The sequence below is a fragment of the Lupinus angustifolius genome, chromosome LG11, assembly GCF_001865875.1.
Source record: "Lupinus angustifolius cultivar Tanjil chromosome LG11, LupAngTanjil_v1.0, whole genome shotgun sequence".
Classification (NCBI taxonomy): domain Eukaryota; kingdom Viridiplantae; phylum Streptophyta; class Magnoliopsida; order Fabales; family Fabaceae; genus Lupinus; species Lupinus angustifolius.
In genome coordinates, this window is record NC_032019.1 from 19,204,109 (window position 1) to 19,213,781 (window position 9,673).

Consider the following 9,673-nt stretch of genomic DNA (forward strand, 5'->3'; position numbering starts at 1 on the left):
TATGTGAAGGATCTAATTGTGCAAATATTATTTTTAAGAACAAATCTGAAGACTATGAAAGTGTTGGTCTAGTGGTACCACTAGATCCTCAATATCAATAATTCAATTCTTATGAGTGGCATTTGTTGGAACGAATAGACTCAAATCCTGAATGTGATTAATTTTTTACACAAAAAGGTAAGAGAATATGTTTGGTATTACAAGAAAAACACAGTTGAAGAAGCTTGGGGTAAAATTTATCACTTGATAAAAATGTTATACATAGTAAAGTAAAAAACTATATGAGTATCTATAGAATTTAATATTTAATTAGAACCTAAATTATTACTATAAAATTATTATTTTTACGATGGGTTCATTTTAGAATAATAGTTTTAAAGATATTTATCATTCTTCACAAATAAGGTTCTATATGTACCAACAAATAAATAAATAAGGTTATATTATTTTAATATGCAGGATGTAATAAATTTAACATTTTATTAGAACCTAAAATGTTATTATAAAATTAATATTTTGTTAAGATGAGTTCATTTTAGAATAATAGTTTTAAAGATATTTATCATTCATCACAAATAAGGTTCTATATGTACCAAAAAATAAATAAATAAGGTTCTATTATTTAATAATATGCATGATGTAATAAATTTACACAAAAAATATATTAATATCAAAGGAAAGAACTTTTGCATTAGCATATACAAAATTAATTGAAATCTAATCATTATTAGAATATTAAAATAATAAATAACCAACAAGTGGTATAGTTGTGTAAAGGCTATAATTGATCCTCAAAATCAACATTTCGATAATATATTGACGGCTTAAAAACTCTTACATTATCAATACATAAACTTTTTCATGTATTTATATAATAATTCAAATATGATTATGTGAAGGATCTAATTGTGCAAATATTATTTTTAAGACCACTAGATCCTCAATATCAATAATTCAATTCTTATGAGTGGTATTTGTTGGAACGAATAGACTCAAATCCTGAATGTGATTAATTTTTTACACAAAAAGGTGAGAGAATATGTTTGGTATTACAAGAAAAACACAGTTGAAGAAGCTTGGGGTAAAATTTATCACTTGATAAAAATGTTATACATAGTAAAGTAAAAAACTATATGAGTATCTATAGAATTTAATATTTAATTAGAACCTAAATTATTACTATAAAATTATTATTTTTACGATGGGTTCATTTTAGAATAATAGTTTTAAAGATATTTATCATTCATCACAAATAAGGTTCTATATGTACCAAAAAATAAATAAATAAGGTTCTATTATTTAATAATATGCATGATGTAATAAATTTACACAAAAAATATATTAATATCAAAGGAAAGAACTTTTGCATTAGCATATAAAAAAATTAATTGAAATCTAATCATTATTAGAATATTAAAATAATAAATAACCAACAAGTGGTATAGTTGTGTAAAGGCTATAATTGATCCTCAAAATCAACATTTCGATAATATATTGACGGTTTAAAAACTCTTACATTATCAATACATAAATTTTTTCATATATTTATATAATAATTCAAATATGATTATGTGAAGGATCTGATTGTGCAAATATTATTTTTAAGAACAAATCTGAAGACTATGAAAGTGTTGGTCTAGTGGTACCACTAGATCCTCAATATCAATAATTCAATTCTTATGAGTGACATTTGTTGGAACGAATAGACACAAATCCTGAATGTGATTAATTTTTTACACAAAAAGGTGAGAGAATATGTTTGGTATTACAAGAAAAACACAGTTGAAGAAGCTTGGGGTAAAATTTATCACTTGATAAAAATGTTATACATAGTAAAGTAAAAAACTATATGAGTATCTATAGAATTTAATATTTAATTAGAACCTAAATTATTACTATAAAATCATTATTTTTACGATGGGTTCATTTTAGAATAATAGTTTTAAAGATATTTATCATTCTTCACAAATAAGGTTCTATATGTACCAAAAAATAAATAAATAAGGTTATATTATTTTAATATGCATGATGTAATAAATTTAACATTTTATTAGAACCTAAATTGTTATTATAAAATTAATATTTTGTTAAGATGAGTTCATTTTAGAATAATAGTTTTAAAGATATTTATCATTCATCACAAATAAGGTTCTGTATGTACCAAAAAATAAATAAATAAGGTTCTATTATTTTAATATGCATGATGTAATAAATTTACACAAAAAATATATTAATATCAAAGGAAAGAACTTTTGCATTAGCATATAAAAAAATTAATTGAAATCTAATCATTATTAGAATATTAAAATAATAAATAACCAACAAGTGGTATAGTTGTGTAAAGGCTATAATTGATCCTCAAAATCAACATTTCGATTATTGAGAGCGATACTTGAGTGTTTGACTGAATGTTCTAGCCAAGGTCTAGGGGTTGTAATAAATTTACTTGCTACATGATAGGAGTGCTGAATGGTCGTAAACAGTATAACTCATTTGGCCAAGTCAATGCTCATATTTACTTACTTAGCATACACACTAAAAATTATTTGCTTAAAGTGTTGTTTGAATCAGGTGGCTTCAATATTGTGGATATGATGGCTATGACACTCACACCACACCATATAGAGTTGATCTTCACATTTTGTAGGGTTGGTGTGAAAAAAACTGGATTTCTAATATAGTCATGTGAAACTTAAATATCAAAGTTAGAATAAAATTAAAGATTTAAAACAAATTGTGATGACAAAACAATGACTATATATTATATATTAAATAATTTAATTATGTAATAAATTTTATAGAAAAGAACTCTCATACAAGTTGCTAGAACAAAAGATACCCTTCTTTTTTGGGTTCCACTATTGTTACTTATTGTTACATTTTTTTGGGGCCAAGTTCTTAATAAACATTAAACGGTTTCAAACTTTTTTACTAAAGTATAAACTATTATCATGAAAACTATGTGTAAATGGATCTTAAGAAATCATAGTTTTCACATCATAAGAATAGTTATAGATTACCTCTATACATGGCGACACGATCCTCCTTTTTTGTATGTTGTGTGTTGTTCTTTGTCAATAGAGAAACTCTTTTATCTCTTTCCTTTTCTTTATATGCTCTTCCTTATTGATGGCTAATAGAGCAACGTTTCTGGGCAGAGATTGAGACTATGTTTAAAGTCTTTTTTCTGATAAGTATAGTGCTTTCATCAAACACTATATATAGACTCTTTTCCAAGAGTCTTACCATTTCATTCACAACTCTCCAATTCAAGAGTTATACTTATTCAAAACAAAATAGTATATTCTTTCATGTCACAATAGGCATTCATACATTCTCCCACTTGTCTCATGTGACAATACAATACAATTCATGATATGATATATATCTAACATAATGCGCATAACCAGAATATCATATTCATTACATTACAAGTCATGATTAAGAACAAGAACTAATAAGAGTCATGGCGGTTGTACATCATTTATTCGATATAGTCCCTTTCATGTACTACTATATTAGCCTTAATCCTAACATGATACATTAAAGGAAATCATATAATAATGTCATTTAGAAAGAAAATTTTATTTTCAATATTACCATTCTCACATGTGTACATAAGTGTGAAAATAAAATATTAATCAGAAACTTAAGTATTAATGAGCTCGAAGTGTCAAAATATTGAGACTTTATTAATAACATAATGTTCAACATTCATTCGCAAACATAATACCCATATTTGTTACATGACTAGTAAATATTTTGGGCGATAACCCTTTCGTCAAAGGGTTTGCAATCATAAGGTTAGTGCTAATATGCTCAATTGACACTCTAAGTTTATGAACTTCTTCTTTATCGACAAAGTATTTCACCTCCATATGTTTTGAACTTCTTCTTTAACGACAAAGTATTTCACCTCCATATGTTTAGCACCTTTGGAATACTTGTCATTTTTAGAAAAGAAGACTACTGCAGAATTATCACAATAAATTTTCAGCGGCTTGACAATACTGTCGACAACCCCAAGTCCTGAAATAAAATTCTGTAGCCATTTAGCATGAATTGTGGCCTCAAAGCATGCCACAAATTCAGCTTCCATAGTGGATGCAACAATGACAGTCTGCTTCGCACTCTTCCATGAGATAGCTCCTCCAACTAATAAATACACATAACCGAAAGTAGACTTTCTTGAGTCTATGCATCTGGCAAAGTCTGAATCTGAATATGCAACCACCTCAAAGTGATTTGATCTCATATAAGTAAGCATGTGATTCTTTGTTCCTTGTAAGTATCTCAGAACTTTCTTTGCAACTTTCCAATGTTCTATACCAGGATTACTCTGGTATCTTCCTAACATTCCAACTTCAAAACTAATATCCAGTCGCGCACAAGTTTGAGCATACATTAAACTCCTACCTATAGATGCATAAGGAATTTCTTCCACTTGCTTCCGTTCCAAATCATTATTTGGACATTGCATTATACTAAACTTGTCTCCTTTCTGAATTGGAATGGGAGATGTTGAACATTTATCCATTATGAATCTCTCTAAAATTTTGTTAATATATGCTTTCTAAGACAAACCTAAAAGTCCTTGTCACATAATATTTCTATTCCAATCACATAGCTTGCCTCACCCATATCTTGCATTTCAATTTTTTTAGAGAGAAACATCTTAGTCTCATTTAAAAGACCAAGATCATTAGTTGCAAGCAAGATATCATCAACATATAGAACCAAAAAGATAATCTTACTCCCACTGACCTTTAGGTATATACATCGATCAACAATGTTTTCCTTAAACCCAAAGGATACAATAGTATCATTAAACTTAAGATACCACTGTCGTGAAGCTTGTTTAAGTCCATATATTGATTTCATTTCTTAAGTTTATACACCATGTGTTCTTTTCCTTTTTCTATGAATCCTATTGGTTGATCCATATAGACCTTTTCTGTTAAATCCCCATTTAGAAAGGCGGTTTTCACATCCATTTGGTGTAACTCCAAATCATAATGAGCCACCAATGCCATGATAATCCTAAGTGAGTCTTTCTTAGAGACTGGTGAAAACGTCTCCTTATAATCAATGCCATCTTTCTGAGTATAGCCTTTTGCTACAAGTCTGGCCTTATAACGATCTAAGTTACCATAAGAATCACGTTTGGTTTTGAAAACTCACTTACAACCAACTATTTTGGAATCTTCTAGTAACTCAACAAGGTCCAAAACCTCATTATGTTTCATAGATTTTAACTCATCTTTCATTGCATTTAACCATTTATCGGCATTATCACTATTCATGGCTTGTGAAAACATAACTGGGTCATTCTCAATTCCTATGTCACATTCTGACTCATGTAGGTAAACCACATAATCATCAGAAATAGCAGATCGTCTTTCTCTTTGAGATCTTCTTAATGCTATCTCTTGTGATTCTTCTACTATAGGTTCATCAACTTCATTTTCAATAATGGGATTATTTTGTTGTTCTCCATCATTACTAATCAGTTCAATAACTTGAGGAACAACATTATTAGGGACACAAGTAAATGGAACTTGTACCCTCACTTCTTGAATTTCCACTTTACGTGGTGTTTCACTTCCACTAATCTCATCATTCTCAATGAACCTGACATTCACAGTCTCAACAATTCTTGTAGTATGGTTTGGACAATAAAATCTATACCCTTTGGATTTTTCTGGATAACCAATGAAATAACCACTGATTGTTCTTGCATCCAGTTTCATTTCTTGTGGATTATAAATTCTAATTTCCGCCGGGCATCCCCAAACATGTAGATGCCTTAAACTAGGTTTCCTTCATGCTCACAGTTCAAAAGGAGTGTTTGGAACTTCCTTACTAGGAACCCTATTTAATAAATACATGTCGGTCTTTAAAGCATAAATCCACAATGAAATGGGTAAAGATGAATTACTCAACATACTCCTAACCATATTCAACAATGTTCTATTACGCTTTTCTGATACACCATTTTGTTACTGTATACTTGGAATTTTGTATTGTGTACATATGCCACAACTTTCTAGGAATTTAGCAAATGGTCCTGGATGTTGTCCATTTTCATCATATCTTCCATAATACTCACCACCTCGATCAGACCTGATAATTTTCACTCTTTTATCTAATTGTCTTTCAACTTCAGTAATGTAAATCTCTAAGGCTTTTAGGGCTTGAGATTTATCAGACAATAAATAGATATATCCATAACGTGAATAATCATCAATGAAGGTAATGAAATATTTTTCTTTATTGAAAGAATTAACATCAAAAGGTCCACAAATATCTGTGTGTATAATTTCAAGAAGCTTGGTGCTTCTTGTGGCTCCTTTCTTTGTGTGTTTTGTTTGTTTACCTTTAATACAATCCACACAAATATTCAGATCGGTAAAATCTGAGTCCGGAAGGATTTCATTCTTTACTAATCATTTCATTCTTTCTTTAGAAATATGTCCCAAACATTTATGCCACAAGTAAGCAGAACGTTCATCAATTAAGCTACGCTTAGTTCCAACGTTGTGATGCAAGGTTAAAAGTGTTTCAGAGAAAATATTATCAAGTTTTAACTTGTACAATCCATGACATAATATACCACGACAAATTAAATGAGTATATTTATACAAACTGAAACATTCATTACCAAATTTAAAAGAGTATCCAACAACATCAAGTTTAGATAAAGAAACCAAATTCCTAGATATATTAGGTACATAAAAGGTTTCAAATAAATCTAAATGATGTCCAGTTTCAAGGATTAAACGATAAGTTCTGACAGCTTCCACTGGAACCTTCACTCTATTTCCCATAAAGACAAATTTTTCATTTGATCTTATAGTTCGGGTCGTAATGAATCCATGCATAGTATTAGAAACATGAGCAGTACATACAGAGTCAATCCACCAATTATTATAAGGAACTTCTGCTAAGTTTGATTCAAAACATACATAAGCACTAGACTTACCTTTCTTTTCAAATTAACCTTTGCGTTTTGGACAATTATATCATTCATAGTATCAGATTTATCCACCCTTCATTTGAATTACTTTTTGTGAAAAATCAAACATAACTGAAAATGAATGGTAGATAATGAAGTGATAGTGTATAAAACTCTTACACTGTCGATATATACATATTTTTCTCAATTATAAAGTTACGTACATATTCATAAAACAATTATATCAAAAGTTATATATATTAAACATTATACATATATACTAATGTTATATATAGCATATATACATTACTTCACTGCTAATATTATATTATATAAAATATATATTATTTGTCTATTAATGTTATATATTGGTTATATGTTAACTATTATATATAACATTTATTTATATACATATATACGTTAACAGGTAAACTACAAGAAGCAAATATATATGTTTATATCTATATCTATATCTATACTATTAATAAAGGGAAAACACAAAATAACTACCTATATGGGGTAATTTGTGTTTTCCTATTTTGCCCTCAATATCTTTTTATTTCTACCAAAAAACCATATAATATTATTCCTTATTTTATCCTTAGTGTATTTAAAAAATTGAATATTAGACCAATTGAATAAATTCAACCGTAAATTTAGCGCAAAAAAATTATATTTGAATTTATAAAATACAAACTATACATTACAAACAATAGGAAAGCGGGTTGACAGGCACGACAGTGCATGTCAACACGCTAGTATACATAAGAGAGAAACAATATATATTGCTTAGCATGTTTGATATATATATTAGGTACTGTTACCACATTCATACATATGTATTAAATTTAATAACAACAAACATACACATCTTTATTGTTCGTGTTAAATAAAGTCTCAATATTCATTCATATATATATATACATATATATATATATATATATATGATATAATTATTTATACTACTTATAAAGGGAAAACCCAAAATAACCACCTACCATAGTGTAATTTGTGGTTCTCCCTATTTTGCCCTCACTATTTTCTAATTTTTACAAAAAAAAACCATATATAACCAATGTTCCTCTCCAACTAATATATGTTCCATATTATTTGATTAACTATTTCTTCTTACATTATAACTATCAATTTTGAATGTATAACATGAATGTTCAATTTTCTAAATTGAACATTACACAAATCGAATAAATTCAAATGTAGATTACAAATATTTAACATAAAATATTATATTTGACATTTATAACATACAAATTTATACATTATAAATGATAGGAAAGCGGGTCGGCAGACACGACAATACATGTCAACACACTAGTGTAATATAAAAGTTATGTATCACGTGTTCAAAAACAGAGTACCAAATGCTGAATACATAAAAGTTTAGTCACTTTTATTATGAACATTGCAATGAAAAATGCAAAATATATGCACTGTAATGGTGATTTGAACAATGTCATGAACAGAACAATGATATGTTCTTTTTTCTACACTTTGTTTGTTACTATAATGCAGCGGAAAAAATCATATATGAGTTCTCTAAACATTCAAGAACATATTTCAGAACATCATTCAAGATCAAAATTATTATTGATGAAAAACTATAAATTCTTAAACACAAAACTTGATGGCTAATAGATCAACATTTTTGGGCAGAGATTAAGACTATGTTTAAAGTCTTTTTCTGATAAATATAGTGCTTGATATATAGACTCTTTTCCAAGAGTCTTACCATTTCATTCATAACTCTCCAGTTCAAGAGTTATACTTATTCAAAACAAAATAGTATATCATTTCATGTCACAAGAGACATTCTTACATAAAGGTCAAACTTTATTTCAATTATACATATGATAATGTAAAACATGATCATTACAACTAATAAAGTATTGAACGATTTTAGGTTTACAATAATAATTGACAATACAATAAATTTTAAAAATAATATAAACAATGACATACTTGCCAATAAAAATAATAATACAGCTAGTTCAAAAAATATTTCGGGCCCCATCAAATATATGTTAATGTTGTACACTCACACACCCTTACGAACAGTCCAGAATATGAGTCATTGACATATTAATATTGTCTCATGATATGTACATGTCCACGAAGAATGGTAGTTTTGGTGTGGGGGATTTTCATCATTGTTACAAGATCGCCATGCACTTATCAAGTACTCATTGTAACACCGTGAATTTTACGATTTGGAATTATAAGATTTTATTAATATTTTTATTAATTATATATTCGAAAATGAATTTCTGGGAATTTTCGGTAAAGAATTAGACGAAACTCTAGTTGGGTTTTAGTCTTGTAATTGTATTTCCTATTTTGTGGTAAATTTTGGTAATTTTCGGAGACAGTCGATTCTGAACCACTGTCGGGGCCGAAATCCACCCGGTACGGCCCAAAAAGTGGTTTTTGAGTTCCATAACTCAGAATCGAATTCCGATCGCGCCGTTGGCTTCATAATTTCATTTCGAGTCAATATAGACCCTGAATACATCCATACCTATTTTCTAAATACTTTTCACTCGGAATGCCGAAATCCGAAATTCTAATCGGATATTACGATCGAGCAATTTATAATATCCGATCGGGTATTAGCCGATAATACTCGAGCATGTTTATCACTCATGTCCGCAAAGTGGTCGTTTCGCATTGGGATGCGAGATTTGCCTTTCCATAAAGCAAACC